This window comes from Macaca fascicularis, chromosome 10, assembly GCF_037993035.2.
Source record: "Macaca fascicularis isolate 582-1 chromosome 10, T2T-MFA8v1.1".
Lineage (NCBI taxonomy): Eukaryota > Metazoa > Chordata > Mammalia > Primates > Cercopithecidae > Macaca > Macaca fascicularis.
Genome location: NC_088384.1, coordinates 85,552,485 through 85,578,960, shown reverse-complemented (window position 1 = coordinate 85,578,960; position 26,476 = coordinate 85,552,485). Strand labels below are relative to the sequence as shown.

Genomic DNA, 26,476 nt, shown 5'->3' with positions numbered 1-26,476 from the left:
TGGGGAAAGGGGTCAGGAGACCTCAGCAGCCTGCTCTGTCCAAATGCCTGTGCTGGGGAGATCCCAGACTCTGCTCTGTGGAGTGAAGACAAGTCCTGCTTCCCTCAATTCAAGAAGTGACTCTGATGGAGTGAGACAGTAACCTGCTTTGGGACTGTGAAATAGAGACCAGGCACAGCAGGCAGCTACAATGCAAGGAGCTACTCATGCTCCATTTTCAGGAGAATAAGACAGGCTTAGCAGAAAAAATGCTTCCTTGCTGCCTGGAGCCTGTGTTCCCTCCAAATAGCCCCTATCTCCATCTTCAGATCACATTGAGGTCTTAGGCCAAGAAGGACGTGTGGTTATAAAATGTTTCATAAACTCCCAACCTCAAGACCAGAGGATCTGGTTGGCTTGTGGTCTCATTTTACACCAGCCTCAACCATGTCCTACTCAGCTGGAGGCAGGAGGAGGGTTCAGAGGACTTGCTCAGTGTTGAAGAGGAACCAGGTCTGCTCCTGAAATGGTTCCCTATTCCAAACTTGATATAACTGGCAAAACTTAACTCAAATTCAGTCTAATGTGGACCTTAGCTCTTTCATGTGCCTGCACCCAACAAAATGAATTATTTTCTGACTCTGTCACAAGAAGAAGTGGATTTAAATTAATAAGGATCTGCTTTGTGGAGTAAGGTGGGAATTATGGATTATGGAGAGGGAATGGGATTATAAGCGGGGGTCAGGGGGGAAATAATATGGTGGGCAAGTTCCTGGGGCAGTCACATCAATTTTAATACTCTTCATTCTGTACACGGTGTACCTATTCCATTCACCACTGTGTTCAGATGGGAACTGGGGAGACAGGAAGAATAAATGCCCTCACCAAGAGAGTGTGCTAAGGAGTTGGGCAAGTCACTAGGCCAACCAAGGGTCAGTTGTGGTCTCTAAACTGGGGATAATAAGCCTTTCCCTGCTGTGTTTTAGTGGAGATTAAAGGAGATAATGATGATACCATGCCTGAAACCCAGTAGGTCATTACTGATACTCACTGAGCCAAGTGAGGAGAGGGAACTCAAATATTGATTTTGGCTGGATTCCTACTTCATGGTGCCAGTTGCTCACCAGTGGCTTTCTTTCAGCTTCCTGGGCCTCCTGAGACGCAGCTTATATGGTATCCTTGGACTACCCCTGCCACTCTGGGACCAATTGCTCCCCTTGGAATTGTCTGTACCCTGCTCCTTGTTAATCTATAGATGAATTCCTTCTTTTAAAGTTTCCAGCTCTATGACTTTCAGTAAGACACTTGACTTCTCTGAGCCTTATTTTAATTACATATAAACAGAGGTTGTAACATGTATCTTATAGAGTTGGAATAATATAAACTATACAGACTGAGTGACTCATAATTAATTATATCGAAAAAACTGTGGTTATAATTATTTTGTGTGTGCAGGAAAAGGTCACTGTTTTCCCATTACTGTTTTGCTTTCAAAATACCACCTTGTTAGGAAAAATGTTTCTCCTGCAGGGTCTATGACTAACAAAAGGTCTGTCTAGAAACTTCTCTGTCATGTGCTGGGTTTTGGGTCCTTAATCAGTTGTGAGTAATTTTCAAATGAAATTGTGAAAGTTGTATTTTCATCCAAATTTCTGTTTCAGTGTGGCAGATGTCAGTATGGTGGAATCTTCACCTCTTGCCCTACAACCACAGAAATACAAATGAAAATGATCAAATTATAGGAATAAATGTCTAAGTACACTTAAAAACAAGAAACCAGTCTCTATATGACACGAAGGAATAGTAGCAGCTATCATTTATTGAAGATGTCCTGTGCTTTCCATACTGAATCAAGCACTGTAGATGTCAGTTACCTCATTAAATCATGGCTCTGACCCATGAAGGAAAATCTACCATTAACCTCCTTTTACAGGTCAGGAAACCCAAGGCACACAGAGAGTAATGGATTGCTCAACATCACCCAGCTTTTAGAATTAGAACACAGGCAGCCACACTCCAGAGCCTTCACTTTTTATGTGTGTGTGTGTGTGTGTGTGTGTGTGTGTGTGTGTGTGTGTGTATGAGATGGAGTCTCTCTCTGTCACCCAGGCTGGGGTGCAGTGGCACGATCTTGGCTCACTGCAACCTCCGCCTCTCGGGTTCAAGCAATTCTCCTGCTTCAGCCTCCCAAGTAGCTGGGATTCCAGGTGCCTGCTGCCACGCCCGGCTAATTTTTGTATTTTTAGTAGAGATGTGTTTTCGCCATGTTGGCCAGGCTGGTCTCAAACTCCTGATCTCAGGTGATCAGCCCACCTCAACCTCCCAAGGTGCTGGGATTACAGGCCTGAACCTCCGTGCCCAGCCCACAACCTTCACTTTTAATGGTTGCATTAACACTTCTCATAGGATGGAAGAGACATCTATTAAGAAGAAAGCAGCAAAGAAGCCATAGTCTCATTTAGGAGCAGCCTCCACAGTGAGGGTGAGGCAGGTGCCATGCTCCACAAGGCCCTGTTAGCCCACAATCATGTGGGACCTTATTCCTGGAAAGTCAGCAGCACAAGCAGGAATCACCAAAGTTTCAGGGAACAGCAGCACCATGAGAGATACGTAACAAATTCAAGAACAACAATAACTAAAATCAAATAGCAATCAAAGGAGCTTCACATCTGAGGCAATATTTTAAAATAGAATATAAAATGATCTTTAAAATTCATATATTCAATAACTTTATAAAGAAAACAAAACAGAAGTAAATTCATAAAACAATAACAGGCATTTATGACAAAAGAATAGCCCAGGCATGAATAAGAACAGTTATACATGTAGGAAAAATAACAAATCAGAGACTTTGAAAATGAAAATATAATTAATGCTAAAGTAAAAAAAAAAAAAACTAATAGATCGACTAGCTGACTTTATAGAATTAACTAGTAAATTAGTGAGTTGGGTGATTGTGTGAGGGAAATCTCCCAGAACACAGCACACAGAAACACACCAAAATGAAGTGATGGTAATGGGTGTAAATATGGTTATGGTGATGGCAAAAGATATGCCACAAAGTACTTCAGAAAAGTTGGTTTAGCAATACTAATACCTGAAAAAATAAAATTTAAGATAGATAGCACAAATGGATGAAACATTCCTATTCATAAAATAAATATTAACCTGGATGATGTGAGTCACTAATTTTATGCCTCCAAGAAGCATAATTTGAAATACATGACTCAAAAATTGATAGATAGTGTCAGGAAGATGGCAGAATCTGGGCTTTGAGCAGCAAGGTAGCTCCCTGTGAACTCCAATCCTTCGATAAAGATCTACTAAGTGCACGGATGCTTATTTCAGTGGAAAATTTTTGTAAAAATCGTGCAAGAAATTTAATTTCAAATTCAGGTTGACTTGGTGCAGTACAGATACAGCCTGAATGTTTGAGAGAACCAGGAGCCTGGGGGCCTCTGAGCCAAAAATTCTCCTTTCCTCACCCATTTCCCCAACTACTGTGACAGAAAGTACTTTGGGACAAGTGAGGAACTGGGGGTCAGTGGATGTTTGAGAAAAGTAAGCCTGTGGGCTTAGGAGTCAGAACGTTTAGGTCTGAATTCCAGCTCTGTGAGTCCTAGCTATGTGTCCCTGGGGACACCATTTAACTTCTCTGTTTCCTGAGTTCCCTCAACTGTGAAATGGAGATATGAAGCGTGCCAACTTCATACTTTTGCTATGGTCATAAAATCTATTAATATATGCAAATTGCTTAATAATAGCTGACTATGCTCCAAAAGTTAGATATTATTGTTAATAGGTAGAGTTTTAGTAACAGCAATAATTTTAAAAAATAGATCCTTTGTTCCTCAAGGACTTAATGATACAGTGTGACAACCTTGGCACCATGATGATGAACCTGGGTCATGTGCCCAGTCCTATAATCACAGAGTCATTACCAGCACAAGGATCATAGTACAGGCAGGGCCTCTGGAGGAATCACTGTGACTAGGGCAAGGCACATCCTAATAAGTATCTACACAGATGCTCATGGAAAAGGTGCTCCAAATCTTGTCTCATGCTGGGATGAGAGAGAAGAAAATACTTCCAAGTGGAAATCAATAAGAACAGAAGACATTGGATGTGAGGGTGGGTCCCTTGGATAATACTGGAAAGAGGCTGACTGCCACAAGGCCTGCTCTCTCTCCCGCGGGCACTCATTTGATGCCAGGGTTCCTATGACCCTTTCTCAGCTTACAGTCCCCAGCCAAGAGGAATCTGTGCTGTGTTTGGATCTTCAGGGGCTATAATTCTGGAGTGTGGCAAATCTGAAGTCTCATGGCTGTTGCGGAGCTTTGGGGATGGAACCAAATCCAACCACCGAATGACTCCTGCAAAAAGTCCTTCTGTCTATCAACGAGTAAAAAGCTGGCAAAAGCAAAAAACAAGTACTCTTAGATCTTTCTGAGAAATGAAGTCACAGGGAAAACCAGTGTCCCTAAAATTGAAGAGAGAGACAGGGGGATATAGAGAATCACAACTTACTAGAGAAGAAATTGATGAGCAGAAACCTCTAGGGGAACCAGTGCTGGGGTTAGGAAAACTGAAACTGGAATTGATAAATTGCATGAGGCTCAGTGCAGACAAGTCTGAGAGTTAAAAACTCCAGGAGGACCTAATCACAGAAGGCTCCCACACTTTTCAGAGTTTTATCTCCAGGAGCCTGACTGGGTCTTCACAGTATTGGAGAAAAATCTCTTTATGCTTCCAGCAGGGGGAGGAGAAAAGGAACCATTTTGAAATACACTAGAGCATTCAGAAAATATTTATAAATCATACATCTGGTTAAGGATTAATGTCCAAAACATATAAAAACTCAAATAATCCAATTTAAAAATGGGCAAAGGACCTGAACAGATAATTCTCAAAAGAAGACATAAAAATGGCAAGTAGGTACATGAAAGAAATGCTCAGCATCACTAATCATTAGGGAAATGCAACTTAAAAACACAATGAGATATCATCTCACACCTGTTAGAATGGTTTTGTTAAAAAGATAAAAGACCACAGGTGTTGGAGAGGATGCAGTTAAAAGAGAACTCTTATGCATTGTGAGAAATAATGTAAATTCATACCATCATGATGGAAAATGGCATGGAGATTCCTCATTTTGTTCCTCTTAACAAGGCCTGCCTTGAGGAGAAACTGTTTTACCAGAGTCTAACCTGTAAGCATGTTTCAGAGCACAGAAAGCTCCTACAGTTTTCTAAGTTTCATCTCCAAGTGCTTGACTGGGTCTTCACAGTAACGTGCTTGGGGGAAGAAAAATATCCAACTCTAGCGCCTGTTAGCTTTCCACATGGGGGAAGGGAAATACCCCACTCCAGCTCCCTCTAGCTTTCCCCATAGGGGAGGAAAAATACACAACTCTAGATCCCTCCAGCCATTTTGACCCACCCAAGTGGGGAAAACTGAGAAGTCCTAGTGAAGTTCACAGGGGCACCAAAAGACTAGTACCCAATTACAGTAGTATAGAATGTTTCTCCTCCCGTACACCTTACCACAACATCATTAAAGTACCATTTACAGTAGTTCCCTCTACTAAGTACATCATGTATAGCTACAGAAAAAAATTACAAAGCATATTAAAAGGCAAAAAAATAAAGTTCGAAGAACACAAAACAACAATCAGAACTAAAGTCAGATATGGCAGGAATGTTAGAATTATCGAGCGAGGAATGTTTTTAAACTATTCTTAACATGCTAACGACTTCAATGAAAAGAAGTAAATGTGCAAGAAGAGATGGATAATGTAAGGAGAAAGATGCAAATTCTAAGAGAATAAAAATATATTCTAGAGATAAAGCACTAAAAGAAATGAAAGATGTCTTTGGTGTTCTCATTAATAGACTGGACATAGTTCAGAGGAAAGAATTTCTGAGCTTGAGATTATGACAATAGAAACCTCAACACTGAAATGCAAAGAGAAAACTGAAAAAAAACCACAAAAACAGAATACACTATCCAAGAACTGTTGCACAGCTATAAAAGGTATAACATACACATAATGGGAATGCCTAAGGAAAAGAAATAAGAAAGGAACAGAAATATTTGAAATAATAATGGATAAGAATTTTCCCCAAGTTCTTGTCAGACATCGAATCACAGATCCAGGAAGCTCAGAAAACGCAAAGTAGGATAAATACAGAAAAAAATAATAATAAGCACATTGTATCCAAACTTCAGAAAATTTAAGCCAAAGGAAAAAAAATCTTCAAAGAAGCCAGAGGGGGAAAAAAACCACTAATCTAAAGAGGAGAAAAAAATAAGAATTTCATATGATTTCTTCTCAGAAACCATGCAAACAAAAAGAGAATGATGTGAAATATTTTGTGTGAAAGAAAACAGCCATCAGCCTCAAATTCTGTATCTCAAGAAAATATCCTTAAAAAGTGAAGGAGAAATAAAGACTTTCTCAGAAAATTGAGGAAATTACCAGTAAACCTGCCTTGCAAGAAATGTTAAAAGAAGTTCTTTAGGCTGGGCATGGTGGGGGGTGGCTCATGCTTGTAATCCCAGTGCTTTGGAAGGCCAAGGCAGTAGAATTGCTTGAGGTTGGAGGCCAGGAATTTGATATCAACCTGGGCAATATAGTAAGACTCTGTTCTCTACAAAAAAATAAAATAAAATAAAAAATAAAATAGCTGTGTGTGGTGGCACATGCCTCTAGTCCTGGCTACTTAATAGGCTGAGGAAGGAGGATAGCTTGAGCCTAGGAGTTTGAGGTTACAGTGAGCTATGAGCTGCACTCCAGCCTGAGTGACAGAATGAGACTTTGTCTCTAAGAAATAAAAGGTAAAAAAAAAAAAAAAAGAAGAAGAAGAAGGCTGGGCGAGGTGGCTCACGTCTGTAATCCCAGCACTTTGGGAGGCCGAGGCAGGCGGATCACAAGGTCAAGAGATCGAGACCATCCTGATCAACATGGTGAAATCCCGTCTCTACTAAAATACAAAAATTAGCTGGACCTACTGGCACGTGCCTGTACTTGGGAGGCTGAGGCAGGAGAATCGCTTGAACCCAGGAGGCAGAGGTTGCAGTGAGCCAAGATCAAGCCACTGCACTCCAGCCTGGTGACAGAGCAAGACTCTGTCAAAAAAAAAAAAAAAAAAAAAGAAGTACTTCATGGAGAAGGAAAATAATATAGATCAGAAACTCAAATCTACATGAAGAAAAACATTGGAGAATAAGTGAAGCTAAAATAAGCTTTTGTTTTTAATTGATCTAACAGAAAACAGTCTGTCTAAAATAATAATAGCTAAAATGGATTCAATTATATATATACACACACACGTAATTTTTGTATATATATATATGCTTATATATAAGTGAAATGAATGAAAGCAATAATATAAAAGATGGGGAGAGGATTAGGAATATTTATTATAAGGTGCTTGTACTACCCATAAAATGGTATAGTGTTATTTGAAAGTGGACTTGAGTTAGTTGTAAATGAATTTTGCAAACTCCAGGGCAACTACTAAAAAAGCTTTTTTAAAAAGTATAACTCATAGACTAAGAAAGGAGAAAAATGAAATTTACAAAAGACTTAACTGAAACCATAAATGACAGAAATAGGGTAGAAGGCAAAGGTAGAAATAAATAGTAAGGGCAAAAAATAGAAAACAGTAACAAATGTGGTAGATATTAATTGAACTAAGTCAATAATCACCTTAAAACCTCAATTGCCTAAATATTTCAATTAAAAGACAGATTGGAATAGTGGATCATAAAACAAGACCTAACTCTATTTTGTTTATAAGAAACCCACTTTAACTACAGAGGCACATATAGATTAAAAGTAAAGGGATAGAGTAAGGCATACTATGTTAAAACTAATCAAAAAGAAAGCAGGAGGAATAATATTAATTTCAGACGGAGCAGACTTCAGAGCAAGGAGAGAGAGACATTACATCATGATAAAAGAGTCAATTCTCCAAGAAGACATAATAATCCTTAATGTGCATGCACCTGACAACAGAACACCAAAATACATGAGGCAAAAATATATAGAACTGCAGAAGAAATAGATTAATCCAATATTATGGTTGGAAACTTTAGCACCCCTCCATCAGAATCAGATGGCTTCACCAAGCAGGAAGTCTGTAAGAACATAGTTGAACTCAGCAGCACTATTAATCAACTGGATACAACTGACACCTATGGAGTGCTTCATTCAACAACAGCAGAATACACATTCTTCTTGAGTTTGCATGAAATGCTCACCAAGATAGACCATATTTGTATAAAATAAATTTATATAAATATTTATTTATATATAAATATACAAATTTATATTTATTTTTATAAATATGTAAATTTATATTTATATATAAACTTATATTTTATATAAAAGCAGAAATCTTTTCAACTGAAAAATGTAAATTCAGAGAAAATGAACAAAACCAAAGTTGGTTCTTTGAAAAAAAACAATAAAATTGATAAGCCTGTAGCCAGGCTAAAAGAAAAAGAAAACATGAATTACTAATATTAGAAATGAAAGGGGGATATCACTATAGATTCCAAGAACAATAAAAGTATAAGAAAGGAACTTTATGAATACCCTATGCTCACAAAGTTGATAATCCATATGAAATAGACAAATTCTTTGAAAGACACAATCTACCAAAACAATCTGAATAAGCCTCTTTCTAATGACCTCTCACAACAGAAAGCATCAGGCCCAGATGGGTTTACCAGTGAATTCTACCAAATATTTAACGAAGAAATTATGCCAATTATTTACACTCACTTTGAGCATATAGAAGCAGAGTAAATGCTTCCTAACCCATTTCATGAGGCCAGTATTAACCTAATATAAAAACCAGACAGACCCGTATCTCTCAGGAGCATAGATGCAAAACTTGTCAAAAAATATTAGCAAATTGAATCCAAAAATATGTATAAAGAATTATATGTGATAATCAAATGAGATTTATCCCAGGTATTCAAGGCTGGTTCAACATTTGAAAATCAAAAAGCTAAAGAAAAATTATATAGCCATATCAAAAGATGCAGAAAAATATCTAACAAAATACAACACAAATTTCTGATACAAACTCTCAGCAAACTAGGAATAGAGATCAACTTCCTCAACTTGATAAAGAACAATTACAGAAAAACCTATAGCTAACATCATATTTAATGGTGAGAATCCTGAATCATTTCTTCTAAGATCAGAAACATGGCAAAGATGGCTTCTTTCATCATTCCTTTTCAAAATTGTGCTGGAAGTCCAAGCTAATTCAATAAGGCAAAAAAAGGAAATTAAAGGAATACAGATTGGGAAGGAGGAAAAAATAAAACTGCCTTTGTTCACAGATGACATAATTGCCTATGTGAAAAATCCGAAACGATTGACAACAATAACAAAAACTCCTAGAAATATTAAGTAATTGTAGTAAGGGTGCAGGATACAAAGTTAATATACAAAGTCAGCCCCTTTCCTATAAATCTGCAATAACTGAACAAGTGGAATTTGAAATTAAAAACACTTTACTATTGACATTAGCATACCCCAAAATGGAATACTTAAGTATAAATCTAACAAAATATGTGCATGACCTATATGAAGAAAACCATAAAATTTTGATGAAACATATTAAAAAAATAATAAATGGAGATGTATTTCATATTCAGAGATAAGAAAATTCAATATTGTCAAGATGTCAGTTCTCCCAACTTGATGTATAGAGTCAACACAATCCCAATAAAAATTCAAGCAGTTTATTTTGTGGATATCACCATATGCTTTTAAAGTTTAGACTGAAAGGCAAAAGGCACAGAATGGTCAACTCAATATTGAAGGAGAAGAAAAAGGATTGACACTACCCAACTTCAAGACTTACTATAAAGCAACAGTAAGTAAGACAGTGTGGTATTAGTGAAGAAATAGACAAGTTGATCAAAAGAACAGAATGGATAGCCCAGAAATAGACCCACATAAATATAGTCAGCTGATCTTTGACAAAGGAACAAAGGCAATACAAAGGAGAAAAGGTAGACTTTTCAACAAATGGTGCTGGGGTAACTGGACATTCACATGCCAAAAAAAACAAAAAAGAATTTAGATACAGACCCTTCACTAAAATGAACTAAAAAATGGATCACATTCCTAACTATAACACAAAACTATAAAATTCCTAGAAGATAGCATATGAGAAAGCCTAGATGACCCTAAGTGTGGCAGTGACTTTAGATGCAATACCAAAGGCACAATCCATGAAAGTAAAACTTAATAAGGTGAATTTATTACAATTAAAGACTGCTCTGCAAAAGATAATGTCAACATAATGAAAAGATAAGCCACAGACTGGGAGGAAATATTTGCAAAAGACATAAATGATTTTAAAAAACTGTTTTCCAAAATATACAAAAAACTCTAAAAACATATGAAAACAAACAATGTGATTGAAAAATGGGCAAAAGACCTAAGAGACACCTTACCAGAGAAGACAGTATGCAGCTTGGCAAGTAAGCATATAAAAAGATGTTCAACATCATAAGTCATTAGGGAACTGCAAATTAAAACAACAGTGAGATACCACTACACGTCTATTAGAATGGCCAAAGTTCAAAACATTGACAACAGCAAATGCTGGTGAGGAGGTGGAGCAACAGGAATTCTCATTCATTGCTCATGGGAATGCAAAATGGAATATCCACTTTGAAAGGTAGTTTGGCAGTTTCTTACAAAACCAAACACACTCTAACCATACAGTCCAGCAGTTGTGTTCCTTGGTATTTATCCAAATGAGTTGAAAGCTTATTTCCACACAAAAACCTGCACATGGATGTTTATAGCAGTTTTATTCATAATTTCCAAAACTTGGAAGCAATCAAGATGTCTTTCAGTAGGTGAGTGGATAAACTGTGCTTCATCCAGACAATGGAATGTTATACAGCACTGAAAAATGAGCTATCCAGCCATGGAAAGACATAGAGGAAGCTTAAATGCATATTACTGAATGAAAGAAGCAGATTTGAAAAGGCTAAATATTGTATGATGCCAACTATGAGACATTCTGGGAAAGGCAAAACTATGGAGACAGGAAAAAGATGAATTGTTGTCAGGGGTTGGAAGAAAAGAGGCTAGGGCCAGGCACGGTAGTTCACGCTTGTATTCCCAGCACTTTGGGAGGCCGAGGCAGGTGGATCACGAGGTCAGGAGTTCGAGACCAGCCTGACCAACATGGTGAAACCCCGCCTCTACTAAAAATACAAAAATTAACACAGCATGGTGGCACGCAACTGTAATCCCAGCTACTCAGGAGGCCGAGGCAGGAGAAACACTTAAACCCGGGAGGCAGAGGTTGCAGTGAGCGGAGATCATGCCACTGCATTCCAGACTGGGTGACAGAGTGAAAGAAAGAAAGAAAGAGAGAAAGAGAGAGGGGGAGAGGGGGAGGGGGGAGAGGGAGGGAGGGAGGGAAGGAAGGAAGGAAAAGAAAGAAAGAAAGAAAAGAGAAAGAAAGAAAGAAAGAGAAAGAAAGAAAGAAAAAGGAAAAGGAAGAAAGAAAAGAAAGAAAGAAGGAAAGACAGCTCGCGCCACCTGGACTAGGTGGAGCATGCGGATTTTTAGGACAGTGAAACTATTCTGTACAATATTGCAATGGTGGATGCATGTTATTATACATTCATAGAGTGTGCAACACCAAGGGAGTATATAGGAACTCCCTGTACTTTCTGTTCAATTTTACTGTGAACCTAAAACTTCTCTAAAAAGTAGTTCAGTAGGGGTGTGTGTGTGTGTGTGTGTGTGTGTGTGTGTGTGTGTGTGTGTGTAAGTCCCTCTGGTAACCAGGCATGAAGGCATGCACCCGTAGTCCCGGCTACCAGGGAGGCTGAGGTGGGAGGACTACTTGAGCTCAGGAGTTCAAGGACAGCATGGACAATACAGAGAGACCCTGTCTCTTGAAGAAACAAAGTCTCGGCACTTCCAGAGTCTGGTGCGGCCCACCGCGGGAGATGAATGCCGAGTGGGGAGACTTTGTTCAGCGTCCCGGTCCTGCGATGTCGCCAACCCGGGAGGAGGCCGCTTCTCGGTTTCTCAAGGCCCCTGGGAATCCAAGCCTGGGCAGGAGGCTGGCAGCAGCATGGGGACCTGGAGGGCAGGGGCAGTCTGCGGGGCAGCCATGGGATTCCCTCCCTGCCCCGCTGAGGCCACTCTGGGATTTGGGGGCCATGGATTTGGGCCGCCGCTGGAGTTGTGTCCCTGTGTGGCCCATCAGAAGCCAGCCCCCCACCGTTCACCTAGGCCGGTACCCTGCTGAGCACCTATTACGTGCAGTGTTATTCTGGGTTCCTGGGATGCCACTGCGTGAGACAGACACACAAACTCTCAGCCCAGAGGGGAGAAGTCCCTATTAATCTGGTATGATCCTCCTTCTGCCCGGCGCTCAATAACCCCATTGTTTCCAGATAACAGACCAACAACGTTCTTCACGTGCAGGCAGCCTGGCATGGCCTGGCATCTTCCAGGACACTCCCCTTGTCTCTGCTACAACCTCTTTGGCCTTTTACTTCTTGAATGTGTGGTTCCTTGGGTAACGGTGCCCTCTTTGGTCTGGTTAATTTCCCTCCTTAGGATTTCTTGTATTAGGGCAATCCTTGCTAGTTTCTGTGGTACAATTTACCTCTTCATGAGTTTTTCGGACTACCACACACCGGTTCCTAGCACTTAGCACAGCTGTAACCTTATAGTTATTTGAGTGCAAGTTACACAAGAACAAGAATTTTCCCCCCTAATTTCTAGTACCAACTACATTGCTTGGCACAGAGTAAGGTTCAATAAATATTTGTTGGCTGAGAGGCAAATGTATTTGTAATTATCATGTGAGATACCTGGTGTAAGAAAAGGGAATACCTGCCTGGCAGATGTGACTTAATTTGCCTCCTCCAGGATATGGCTTTTTTTTTTTTTTTTTTTTTTTTTTTTTTTTTGCAGAGTCTTGCTCTGTCACCCAGGCTGGAGTGCAGTGGCGCAATCTACACTCACTGCAACGTCTGCCTCCTGGGTTCAAGCAATTCTCCTGTCTCAGCCTCCCCAGTAGCTGGGACTACAGGCGTGTGCCACCATGCCCGGCTAATTTTTCATATTTTTAGTAGAGATGGGGTTTCACCGTGTTGGCCAGGATGGTCTCGATCTCCTGACCTCGTGATCTGCCTGCCTCAGCCTCCCAAAGTGCTGGGATTACAGGCGTGAGCCACCGTGCCTGGCCAGGATATGGCTTTTAAGTTGAGATCTTCAGGGTGAGCAGGGCAGAAGGCTCCCTTGAAGCCAGGAGCTCAAGCACGACCTGGGCAAAATAGTGAGACTCTGTTTCTTCAAAAACATACAGTTTAGCAGGGCATGCTGGCATGCACCTGTAGTCCCAGCTACTTGGGAGGCTGAGGTGGGAGGATCCTTGAGCCTAGGAGTTTGAGGCTATAGTGAACGATGATCATGCCACTACATTCCAGGCTGGAAGACGGAGTGAGACCTGACCATATATGTGTACATATATTATTTTTACACAATTGGAGATTGAAATATAATCTATAATTGGGTTTTCATTTACTGTATTTGAATTTTTGCCTATGTTGCAAAATATTCCACAATATGGTTTTTAATATTTAGTTTATTTTTTTCCAACTTATACCAAATTGTTGGATATGAAATTTGCATCTTTTTGATACTAGAAATAACTCTGCAGTGAATGTTTATGAGCTGAAATCTCAGATAAACTCAAGTTGAGATTTTTAAAATTAAAAATTGTTTTTAAAATTTGGATACTTAAACAATATATATGTACATAGTAAGAAAAAGAGTCACCTAAGATTGTGTGGTTAAAAAAGCTCCCTTGTCTAGGCGCGGTGGTTCATGCCTGTAAACCTAACACTTTCGGAGGCCAAGGCAGGCAGATCACCTGAGGTCAGGAGTTTGAGACCAGCCTGGCCAACATGGTGAAACCCCATATCTACCAAAAATATAAAAATTAGCTAGGCGTGGTGGCACATACCTGAAATCCCAGCTACTCAGGAGGCTGAGGCAGGAGAATCACTTGAACCTGGGAGGTGGAGGTTGCAGTGAGCCAAAATCACACCACTGCACTCCAGCCTGGGCAACAGTGAGATTCCGTCTCAAAAACAGAACAAAACAAAACCTCCGTCTCTACTTAGACCCTCAGTCCCACTCTCTAGAAGTGACCACTGGTAAGTTTTCTAAATGAGAGCAAATCATATGCACTGTTCTGAACCTGTCATCTGATTCTTAATAGTACAGATAGAAACATTTTTAGGTATTTCTGTGAAGGAAAAGTTGCAACAGTTTACACTCCTGCCAGCAGATAATGGGAGTCTGGTTACTTGTACTTTCTCCAGTTTGAGGAATTCTCACTTTTTAAGTTCTCAATTTGATGGATAGAAAATTACATTTTATTGTTTTAATTTGCCATCTTTATTTACTAGGGAGTAAGAAACTTTTTAAATGCTTATTGGTTATTGATAGGTGTATCGATTACTTGCTATGGTTTAGATGTTTGTCCACTACAAACCTCATGTTGAAATTTGATCCCTGATACGGTTTGGCTGCATCCCCACCCAAAGCTCACCTTAAATTGTAATAACCGCCACATGTCAAGGGTGGGGTCAGGTGGAGAGAATTGAATCATGGGGTCAGTTTCCCCATACTGTTCTTGTGGTAGTGAATAAGTCTCGTGAGATCTGATGGTTTTATAAATGAGAGTTCCCCTGCACAAACTCTCTTGCCTGCCGCCATGTAAGACATGATTTTGTGTCTCCTTTGCCTTTTGCCATGATTGTGAGTCCTCCCCACTCATGTGGAACTGTAAGTCCATTAAACCTCCTTTCCTTTATAAATTACCCAGTCTTGGGTATGTCTTTATTAGCAGTGTGAGAACAGACTAATACAATCCCCAGTATTGGAGGTAGGGCCTAATGGAAGGTGTTTGGATCATGAGGGCTGATCCCTCATGAATAGATTAATACCCTCCCTGCGGAGGGCAGGGGGTGAGCCTAGTAAGTGATTCCTTATTATTTTGGTTCTTACAAGAGCTGGTGGTTCAAAAGAGGCTGGCATCTCCCCTGTTCTCTCTGTTGCTTCCTTTCTTGCCATGTGATCTCTGCACACGCCAGCTCCCCTTCACCTTCTGCCATGAGTGGAAGCAGCCTGAGGCCCTCACCAGATGCAGATGCCTAGCCTTGAACTTTCCAGCCATCAGTCATGAGCAAAATAAACCTCTTTCTTTTTAAATTAAAAAAGTAAAAACAAAGTCTCTCTAGTAATATAAAATGATAAAACCTAAAATTGAATCAGATGCAAAGTGTGCTGTGGACCCCTGATGTTTTTGCAATACAATCAAAACCCATTTCCTCTCTCTTGCCAGTAGGGGAAATGAGTTTAGTTAAACAAGGATGTGTTTTTGGAGGGGTCATTTGGAAAGGGAGGAGAATTGACAGGAGGAGAAAACGATGATCAGACCTCTGTGGGAGAGACAGTCACACAGATTTTAATACCTTTAACATGGGAGGTCACCATTCCCATCTACTCCTCATGTAGGCAGAGACATGGGGAGAGGCAGAGGAGAAACGCCCAGAACAGGAGGGAGTGGCCAGGAATTGGGCAAGTCAGTTGGCCCCTCCTGGACTCAGTTTTATCCCCTATAAACCAGAAGTAGCAATACTTACCTTGCACTCTTTTGTGGAGATTAAATAAGATAAAGTGTTTGTTATGTAATGATGCTGAATAAATAGTACTGATTGTCATACCTGATGCTTGGCAAACAACAGGAAATTGCTAAGCGTTGAATGAATCTTACTGCACGTTGTCTGTCATTGATCTCTGGCTTTCCCAGGTGCTGTGGACCTACTGACACTTTTTCTTATCCGGTATTGTAGAATTTCTCTTGCCTCTCCAAGGCCAACCCCTCCCTCTGGGATTCCTTTGGTCCCTCCCACTTGTTAATCCACAGAGCTGGCATCCTTATCATCAGCTATGGATCAGCCTATGCCTTGGTTTCACAGGAACAGTCTCGGGTTATACCTGTTGTCCTCATGTTTTGTTTGTTTGGGTATTTGTCCTTTTTGTTGTTGTTTTAACAGAGTATTATTGTCAATATTGCATTAAATGAAGCTGGGGTGGATTTAGTAAACCTCCACTTTGTACTTGCAGCTTCTGCCATGCTCTCACCTTACAGGCTGTGAGATATATGTGTAGTGAGCAAAATGCTTTTTTTTTTAGCACTTGGTCACAGTGTAGCTAACCCTCCTTTTTGAGAACAGCATGAGGGGCACTCAGTGATAAAGCAAAGTGCAGTCTCATACCAGCAGCCTAGGAAAAGCTTGATTAGATGGAAATCAGAAGACACAGATTGCCAATCATAAGAACCATCAGCATCTACTTCAAAAGTTAATAGCTACATTAAGAAGATGGTGCTAAAAGATAATGATTAAAATGAGGGCTACAAAAGGTGAGCCTACATATTACTCTATGAAGCATGACTTCATTTAGATCAAAAGACAGTTCTTCTAAGTTAATTATACTCATTACTTTCTCCAAGTTTTTTTATGCACACATGAAAAGTGAAGCAACGGTTGTTAATGTGTTGGCTCCATTAAGAGAAGTCAACAGTTAAATGATGCCATCAGGGGATTCAAATAGAAAATCATGATTTAACTTTTTTCATTTAATTCATGAAATCAAAAGTCTTTTGGAAATTCACTCTGGTAGTTTAAGCATTTGACATTATTGTGATTAATATTGAATTCAGTTGACAAGTGCAACACTGAAGGTAAAATTACTTATATTGGTAAAAATAATGTTCTTACTAAATTAAGAAACCTGTGATGAGAAATGCATTTGGACTTGGTTGTTGCATGTGCCTGATTTATAACTGCAGCCAAATAAGCTGCACCATTCCACCACTTGAAATAGAAGGTACAGTTGTCATAATTTACAAAGATTTTATACAGTTAGATTAACTGAGCTAAAAAAAATATGACGGAGCTGAACACGAAAGGATATTTCCTAATGGCAGTACATGTTTTTGTCCCCTTTTCCAATTACAAAACAACTTCACATTTTATGTTATAAATATAGTCATTTGCTGAGAACACTAAGCCTAAGAGAATGGGTATTTTGATACAAACTCTGAACAAAACACCACCCTTGCTACTTCCCTGCACAATGATTATGTTTAATGAATAGCTCATCATCCTGTACACAAGCTATTTCATTCATGAGAACTGACGCTCCTTAAAAACATCGGTAACTTCCAAATTCCCCAGAAGAGGCCTTATATATAGGCAATGTATAGGATATTTATTAAATTGGTGTCATATATACTTAAAATTACATATCCAAGAAAAGAAATTTGAGAAATTAAAATGCACTTGTGCATTTTTTTCCTGCAACCAGTGTTAAATTCAGCTCTCTTTACCTGTGGAATGCAAAACAAGACACCCAAGAACCTCACTGTTGTTAAGTTACAAATTGCTGTATGTAAGAAACAGTTTCTTCGAAGGAAAATGCACTTATTTTTAAGTTAGTATCACACCATGTATAACCTAAAGTTAGAAAAGTCACTTATTTGAAGGCACAATTCTATTCCAGCTCACATACAAATCAAAATCTTACAGACTTCACCTGGCAAGAAAAAGGAGTTCACTGGTCTATCCTGTGGTTCCAGAGCCTGTGTCACAGTCACACCCAGGCCTCCTTGAGCAGTGTCTAGTTCTATCAGACAGAGAGTTCTATTTTTTTATTTTCTCTTTCTTTCTCTTTCTTTGTCTTTCTCTTTCCTTTCCTTCTCTCTTTCCTTCTTCCTTTTCCCTTTCTCTTTCCCTTCCTTCCTTCATTTTCTTTCTTTCTTTCCCTCCCTCCCTCTCTCTTTTCTGTCTCTTTCTTTCTTCTTTCTTTCTTTCCTTCCCTTTCTCTTTCTTTCCCTTCCTTCCTTCCTTTCTTTTTTCTCTGTCCTTCCTTCCTTTCTTCCTTCCTTCCTTCCCACCTTTCTTTTTCTTCTCCCTCCCTCACTTCCTTTCTTCCTATTATATTCACCATGTGAAAAGATTCTGCAGTCTCCTCAGGGCTGTCTTTATTTTATCTGAAAAGGCAAATAACTTCACTTTCTAAAGTAGCATCAGCAACCATTCTTTTGTGGCAGGAGGAACAGGAATTGAAGACCCAGCAGAAAGCAGAAGTCAGCTGCTATAGACAGCCTTGACATAGGTTAAGCTAAAGACTTTGAACAAGAATAAAACAAAATACATAAGCCCTCCAACATGTCAGAAGAAGATAGATTTCTAGAAAAAATAAGGGCAACTTTCCTTTCATCTGCTTAAGGAAAAAAAATAAGAGTGGGTTGGGGCCGTGACTGGCTTCATCAAGCCAGTAAAAGACAATGAAGGTACATAAAATACTCTATGATGTTACTTTACTTCAAAATAGTAGATTTCCTCAGGCCACTGAAAAATGGTAGTAACCTATAAGTGTATACATTTGAAAAAAAACAAAGTTTAAGTCCAAGGTAATGACTAATCTCTGAGTCTGTGCCTATAAAGAGAAGCAATTATTATACAAAAGAAGATATTAGAGAAGGAAAATGGAAAAACTTAAGTGGAAATGTGTACACAAGTGCTCCCCATTCTGGTCTCATGCTTCTAAGAAGCCTTTTCCCTGAAAGCCTTCCAAACTAGTTCTGCTTGGGCAAGATGTATGCCTAAATTCTTTTTCTTCTATCAGTTGTCTTTTATCAGTTTCTTTTCTTTTTTCAGTTGACAAGAACATAATGTTGAGTTCAAATGATAACCAAACCTTGGATCTGATTAGCTTTTACTCCATTCTCACTTGCAAAAATCATGAACTAAGCTGTATTTTGCCCTTCACTGGGATATTTGTTACGACATGGATCAGACTCCTTGAAGTGACTGGGATGTGGCCAGACATCACAGAAAACTGTGCTGGCTGATGGAGACTCTCAGTATTTATAGGAGAGTCATGTGTAATGACATGGAACTTCTACAAATGAATTCTGAACTTCCCACCACTGGAGGAAGTGCAGCTGCCCCCAGTGCAGCCCTGCCTCTTTCTTTGTTTTTCTTCCTTAGGCCATTGGAGCGACAGCTTCTAGTACAAACCCTTCTGCTCTCCCAAACCCTTGGCATAAGTGTCAAAATCTCTGAAGTGTTGTCTGAACATTCTCTTGCTTGGTTTCAGGTGCTTCCCCCTTACTCCTAACCCTAAGGATGTTAGGAAAATTGCTACAGCCCTTAACAACTCCTTCCAAAGATCTTTCCTTTCCCTGCTTCTCTGTACTTTTCAACTACTTATGTAGGTTGGAGGTGGGTGGTTGCTAATGCAGGCACAACTTGTTTTTGTAGCCTCTTCCCATGTTCTGCTTAAGTGGTCTAAGGTCCTGGAGGTATTTGCCATGGGCTCAACTGTCCTTGACCTTCTCAACTTGTGAAGACAATAGAAATACTTGCTTCTAACAAAATTTCATTATTTGCATAGCAACTTATCTTCTTGAGGAAATATTCAAGAAACCAGACTCCTGTCCTTAGAAACATGTGCCACCTTCATGAATGCATGTCTGAAGGTCCTCATTATTCTTCCTTCTTGAGATAGGGGAGACCCTTATTATTCATTCGCAATCCTGTTGGAAGTGCAGGGAGCCTTTCCTTTAGAAAATATGCTATTTATCTAAAGGTGGAGCTTTGAAGAACAGAGAAGGTTTTTAAGCATCACACTCAGAAACAGAAGTATTATGAGAGACAATAGGGTTTCCAATTACAGCCCTAAAACTCAACATATTCAAAATTAAACTCCTGATCTCCCCATTCAAAGGTGCTCCATGTGCTGCTTTTTCTAACACACTTGACGGCAATGTATTATTCCAGTCTCTTAGGCTCAAAATCTTGGGAACATCCCTGACTTCTCTGTCTCTCTCACTCTATAGATTAGCAAATCCTATGAGCTCTATATTAAAAATACATCCAGGGAAATTCAGCTTCTGCTTAGGATGATAAAATTCAGAAAGAGTGTCATCTCCACTCTTACAACAAAAATTTAAAGTTGTATAATCTACAAAATAAAATCTTTTCTTGAACTGATCACAGAGCTGAAGTTTCAGGACAAATGGCTAATCTGAAATCTAAAGGAAAACAGATGCCTCCAAGAAGACGTGAGCCTTGAGCAAATGCCTCCCTGGGGCAGAGGCTGGACACCAAATAAACTGGTAAGAAAAATTCAAAGTTTTTTTGCCAAATTGCTAAAGTGACTATGTGTGGGCTAACATGAGAATATAGAACCCCAGAGAGCCATGGACATAAAAGAAATTTACATGTCCATGCAGGCTCTTCTCCACAGACTTTACTGGATTCTCAGAAAGGTTGGATCAGGATGAGAGTTCAGAGAAAGGTTCCTTCATGGTACAGACCTAGGGGACGTGGGCAACAGCTACTGTTGGAAAAAGCCCAAAGCCCCACCCAGACCCTTCACATCTGTCTCCCATATGGAACAAAACATTAAGCAGCTAGAAAGAACAGCAAATCTGCTTTTCCTCAGATAAAGGAGCAGAAAGAAAATCCTTTTGTACCACTGGGGAAAGGATAAAAAAATGTCCTGGGCCTAAACCATTAGAGATCTCCTACTGAGATGCCCAAGGGAAGGACCACTGAGAGGCCTCCACTTCTGCAACTCTGGACCATAGTGACTAAGACTGTGACTGAATCATAACAACAGAGCTCCCTGTGCACACACACCCTGCCCCAACCAGGTTAACAGGTCCTGAGTAATAAGTAACAGCAGTCTACTACTGATAAAGGGGAGATACAAAGAAGGACAAAGGGGAGATGCAAAGGAAAGACCTAAAGCAGAGGGCAAAGCACCCATTGAGAAAAATCTCCTGCAAACAAGTCCATCCAGAACACAAGGTGACAGAGGAATTAGAAGCCTGGGTGCATTGAAAGTAAACGCAGCATTAACAGTACCCAAACTTAGGGTACTGTTCATCTAATAACTAATAACTAGATTGACTCAAACTCATACAAAAACTGCCTAGTAAGGGATAATTGGCAGGCCATATGCAGAAGATTGAAACTGGACCTCTTCCTTACATTACATACAAAAATCAACTTAAGATGTATTAAAGACGTAAATGTAAAATCTAAAACTATAAACTATAAAAACCCTGGAAGATAACCTAGAAAATACCATTCTGGATATAGGGCCTGGTAAATATTTCATCATGAAGACTCCAGAAGAAACTACAACAAAAATAAAAATTGACAAATGGAACCTAATTAAACTAAAGAGCTTTTGCACAGCAAAAGAGACTATCAAGAGAGTAAACAGACAACTTACAGAATGGGAGAAAATATTAGCACACTATGCATCTGACAAAGGCCTAATATCAAGGATCTACAAAAACTTTAACAAATTAACAAGCAAAAAACAAACAACCCCATGAAAATGTAGGCAAAGGACATGGACAATTTTCAGAAGAAGGTATACACATAGTCAACAAGCATATGAAAAAATACTCATCGTCACTAAACATTAGAGAAATGCACATCAAAACCACAATGAGATACCATCTCACATCAATCAGATATTGATAAATCAGCTATTAAAAAGGTTAAAAAAAATAGATGCTAGGAAGGTTGTGGAGAAAAGGGAATACTTATATGCTGCTAGTGGGAATTAGTTCAGCCATTATGGAAAGTAGTCTGGCAATTTCTCAAAGAACTTAAAATTGAATTAGCATTTGACCCAGCAATCTCATTATTGGGTATATCCAAAGGAATACTTAACTATGAAGCAATAGTAACCAGGAAAATTCAGTACTGATAAAAATAGACGTACCCATCAATGGAATATAATTGAGAGTCAAGAAACAAATCCACACATCTGTGGTCAACTGAGTTTCAACAAGCATGCTAGGACCATTCGATGATGAAAGAATAGTCTCTTCAACATGATTCTGGGACAACTGGATAGCCACATACATATACAATATAAATAATTTAACTCAAAGTGGATCAAAGATTTAAATGCAAGAGCTAAAACTATAAATCTTTTAAAAGAAAATGTAGGGATAAATCTTCATGACCTTGGATAATAAAGTAAAAAAAATACCTCACAGAATGGGAGAAAATATTCCAAATTATAATATCTGAGAAAGAACTGGTATGGATGATTGATAGATAGATAGATAGATAGATAGATAGATAATCATTTACAACTCAGTAATAAAAATACAAATAACTCAATTTTCAAAAAGAGAAAGTATCTAAGTAGATATTTCTACAAAAACATATGAAAAGATCCTCCATGTCATGAATAATCAGGAAAATGCAAATAAAACCACAATGAGATACCCTTATATGGTAGTGGAAACTTAAAATGGTATTTTTGCTTTGGAAAATAATCTGGCAGTTCCTCAGGTGTTTAAACATAGAATTACCATATGATCCAGCAATTACACTCCTAGAGAATACCCAAGAGAAATAAAAATAAATGTGTCTGCACAAAAGCCTTTCGGTTATTTAGCAGTGTATTATTTATTCTCAAATTTCTTGTGATCTAGATACACACACACACACACACACACACACACACAAATAAATATGTGAGATACAGCTAAAGAAATGCTGAGAGGGAAATTTCAATCTCTAAATTCTTACATTAAGAAAAAAGATTTCAAATCAATAATCGAAGCTCACACCTTTAAAAGCTAGAAAGAGGCTGGGCACGGTGGCTCACACTTGTAATCTTAGCACTTTTGGAGGTGGGCAGATCATTTGAGATCAGGAGTTTGAGACCAGCCTGGCCAACATGGTGAAGCCTCATCTCTACTAAAAATACAAAAATTAGCTGCGCGTGCTGGTGGGTGCCTGTAGTCCCAGCTACTTGGGAGGCTGAGACAGGAGAATCACTTGAATCCAGGAAGCAGAGGTTGCAGTGAGCTGAGATCATGCCACTGCACTGCAGCCTAGGTGACAGAGCAAGACTCCGTGTCAAAAAAAATAAAATAAAATAAAAACCTAGGAAAAAATAGCAAAATAAACCCCAAACGAGCAGAATGAGGATGCATGGCTGATTCTATGTTTGAAAATCTGTCAGTATAGTTCATTGCAATAACAGGCTAAAGAAGAAAAATCAGATGACTCTATTAAGTTATTAGAAAAAACATTTGACAAAATTCTACACCCTTTCATGATTAAAAACTCAGAAAGCTAGATATTATAGAGGAACTTTCTCAACGTGATAAATAACATCTACCAAGGAGACATCATGGCTGACTAGAGATGCCCAACACTCACCTCTTTCACAAAGAAAGATCAAAACAGAGAATGGACAACCACATATTGAATAGAGTGTCTAAAAGAAAATATTGGAATTCATCAGAGAAGTGACAGGAACCCTCTGAGGCACTGAAGGAAAGGGAAGAGAGCAGTTGGCCTGGCTGGGATCAGCTCAGTTCCAGGAAGAACTCCCCATTGTGGGAAAATGGTAAGCAAGAGATTCACGGTGATGCACATTCTTACCGTGGACACCTATAATGTTAGCCACAGGAGAACCTCTTGGCCCTTACAGGCCATAAGCCTAGTATGGGAGCTGCCTGGAGTTCATGTGACTACATTGTTTCAGGGAGAAAATTCACACTGGATCTCACTTACCTCTCAAGACCCAAGCTGCTTAAGGGAATTCTACATTTGGAAGTTAAAGGAAGATGTCTACCATCATGAAAACACACAAAAGTATAAACATCACTGGTAGAGCATATAAATGAAAAAACAAAAGAAAGAAATAAAATGTTGTCACTACAGAAAACCACCAAATCACAAAAGTAACCAATAAGAAAGGAAGAAAAAACAAAGGAGGTACAAGTCAATCAAAAACTAATAAGAAAATGACAGGAGTACATCCTCACCTATCAATAACAACCTTGAATGTAAACAGTTTACATATCCAGTTAAAAGACACAGACTAGCTGAATGGATAAAAAAGATAAGACACAACTACAGGCTGCTTACAAGAAATTCACTTCACCTGTAAAGACACATAGATTGAAACTGATGGGATGAAAAAATATATTTTACACAAATAGAAACCAAAAGCAGGTAGGAGTAGCTCTATTTATATTAGGCAAAATAGACTTTAAGTCAAAAAACATAAAAGAGGTAAAATGGTCATGGTACTGGTATAAAAATAAACACATAGACCAATGTAACAGAATAGAGACCCCAGAAATAAAGCCAAATACTTACAGCCAACTGATCTTTGACATAGCAAACAAAAACACATAAGTAGAGAAAGGATACCCTATTCAACATATGGTGCTGGGATAATTGGCAAGCCATATGTAGGGGAGTGAGACTGGATCCTCAAATGAAAAAGGAGACATTACAACTGATACCACAGAAATACAAAGGATCATCATAGACTATTATGAACAATTATATGCTAACAAATTGGAAACCTAGAGGAAATAGATAAATGCCTGGACATATACAACACACCAAGATTGAACCAGAAAGGAACAGAAAATCTGAACATACCAGTAACAAGTAACAAGATTGAACCAGTAATAAAAAAACTCTCCCAACAAAGAAAAGCCCAGGACCAAACAGCTTTACTGCTAAATCCTACCAAACTTATAACAAACTAACATTAATTCTTCATAAACTGCTCAAAAAAAATTGAAAGGGGAATTTTTCCTAACTCGTTCTATGAGACCAGCATTACCCTGATACCAAAACCAGACAAGGAAACAACAAAAAAAGAAAACTACAGGCAATATCCCTGATTAACATAGATGCAAAAATCCTCAGCAAAATACTAGTAAGCCAATCCAATAACACTCAAAAAGATAATACATCTTGATCAAATAAAATTTATCCTAGGGATGCAAGGATGGTTCAACACACACAAATTAATAAATGTGATACATCATAGCAGCAGAATGAAAGACAAAAAACATGTGATAATCTCAATAGATGCAGAAAAAAGGATTTAATAAAATTCAGTATCCCTTCAAAATAAAAGCTGACTCTCAACAAATTAGGCACAGAAAGAACATATCTCAACATAATAAAAACCATATATAACAAACCCACAGCTACTGAATGGAGAAAACCAAGAGCCTTTCTTTCTCTATGCACTGGAACAAGGCAAAGATGCCCACTTTGACCACTCCTATTCAGTATAGTAGTGGAAGTCCTAATCAGAATGATCAAGAAGAAGAAAGAAATAAACGATCCAAACTGGAAAAGAAAAAGTCAAATTGTCCCTCTTTGCAGATGACATGATCTTATATATAGAAAAAAACTAGAGACTCCACCAAAAAATCTCTTAGAACTAATAAACAAATTCAGTAAAGTCGCAGGATGCAAAATCAACATTAAAATTAGTAGTATTTTATACATCAACAATAAATAGCTGAAGAACACATTTAAAAAGCAATCACATTTTCAATAGCTATAAAAATAAAATAAAATATCTAGGAATACATTTAACCAAGGAGGTGAAAGCCCTCCACAATAAAAACTACAAAATACTGATGAAAGAAATTTAAGAGAACACAAAATAGTGGAAGAACATCCCATGCTCATGGATTGTAAGAGCTGATATTGTTAAAATGATCATACTACCCAAAACAATCCACAGATTCAATGCAATGCCTATCAAAATACCAATGACATTCTTCACAGACATAGAAAAAAAAAATCCTAAAATTTGTATGGAACCACAAAAGATCCCACATAGCCAAAGCAATGCTGAGCAAAAAATCAAAGCTAGAGATATCACACTACCTTACTTCAAAACATACTATAAAGCTGCAGTTACCAAGACAGCATGGTACTGGCATATAGACACATAAGCTAATGAAACAGAATAGAAAACCCAGAGACAAATCTGTGCATTCATCTGACATTCAACAAAGGCACCTAAAACATATATCAGAGAAAGGATATCTTCTCAATAAATGGTGCCAGAATAATTGGATATCCATATGCTGAAGAATGAAACTAGACCTTTGTCTCTTACCATACACAACAATCAACTGAAAATGGATTAAAGACTTAAATGTAAGACCTGAAGCTGCAAAACTACTAGAAGAAAATATAGAGGAACTGCTTCAGGGCATTGTTATAGCCATAGATTTTATGGCTAAGACTTCAAAAGCACAGGCAACAAGGCAACAAAACAGACAAATAGGACTATATCAAACTAAAAAACTACTGCACAGCAAAGAAAACAATCAGCAGAGTGAGGAGACAACTTGCAGAATGGGAGAAAAGTTGGCAAACTATTCACCCAACAAGGGACTGATATTCAGAATACACAAAGAACTCAAACAACTTAACCAAAAAACAAATAACCGAATTTAAAAGTGGGCAAATTATCTAACTAGACATTTCTCAAAAGAAGGCATACAAATAAATGGGCAACAAA

At 38.7% G+C, this 26,476-nt stretch overlaps 1 long non-coding RNA gene across 4 annotated transcripts in view; it reads left to right on the top strand.

Annotated features, from left to right (window-relative positions):
- Positions 1 to 26,476, top strand: part of LOC107131093 (uncharacterized) — a 57,059-nt gene that overhangs the window by 12,463 nt on the left and 18,120 nt on the right. For 2 of the 4 annotated variants that reach the window (XR_001494071.4, XR_010578593.2), the window contains exon 2: positions 20,134 to 20,252. The exons of 1 other annotated variant lie outside the window; for it this stretch is intronic. This is a non-coding gene — a long non-coding RNA (uncharacterized lncRNA). Of the gene's footprint in view, positions 1 to 20,133; positions 23,868 to 26,476 lie in introns of those variants that run through there. One more of the 4 variants, XR_012419211.1, reaches the window with a different exon arrangement.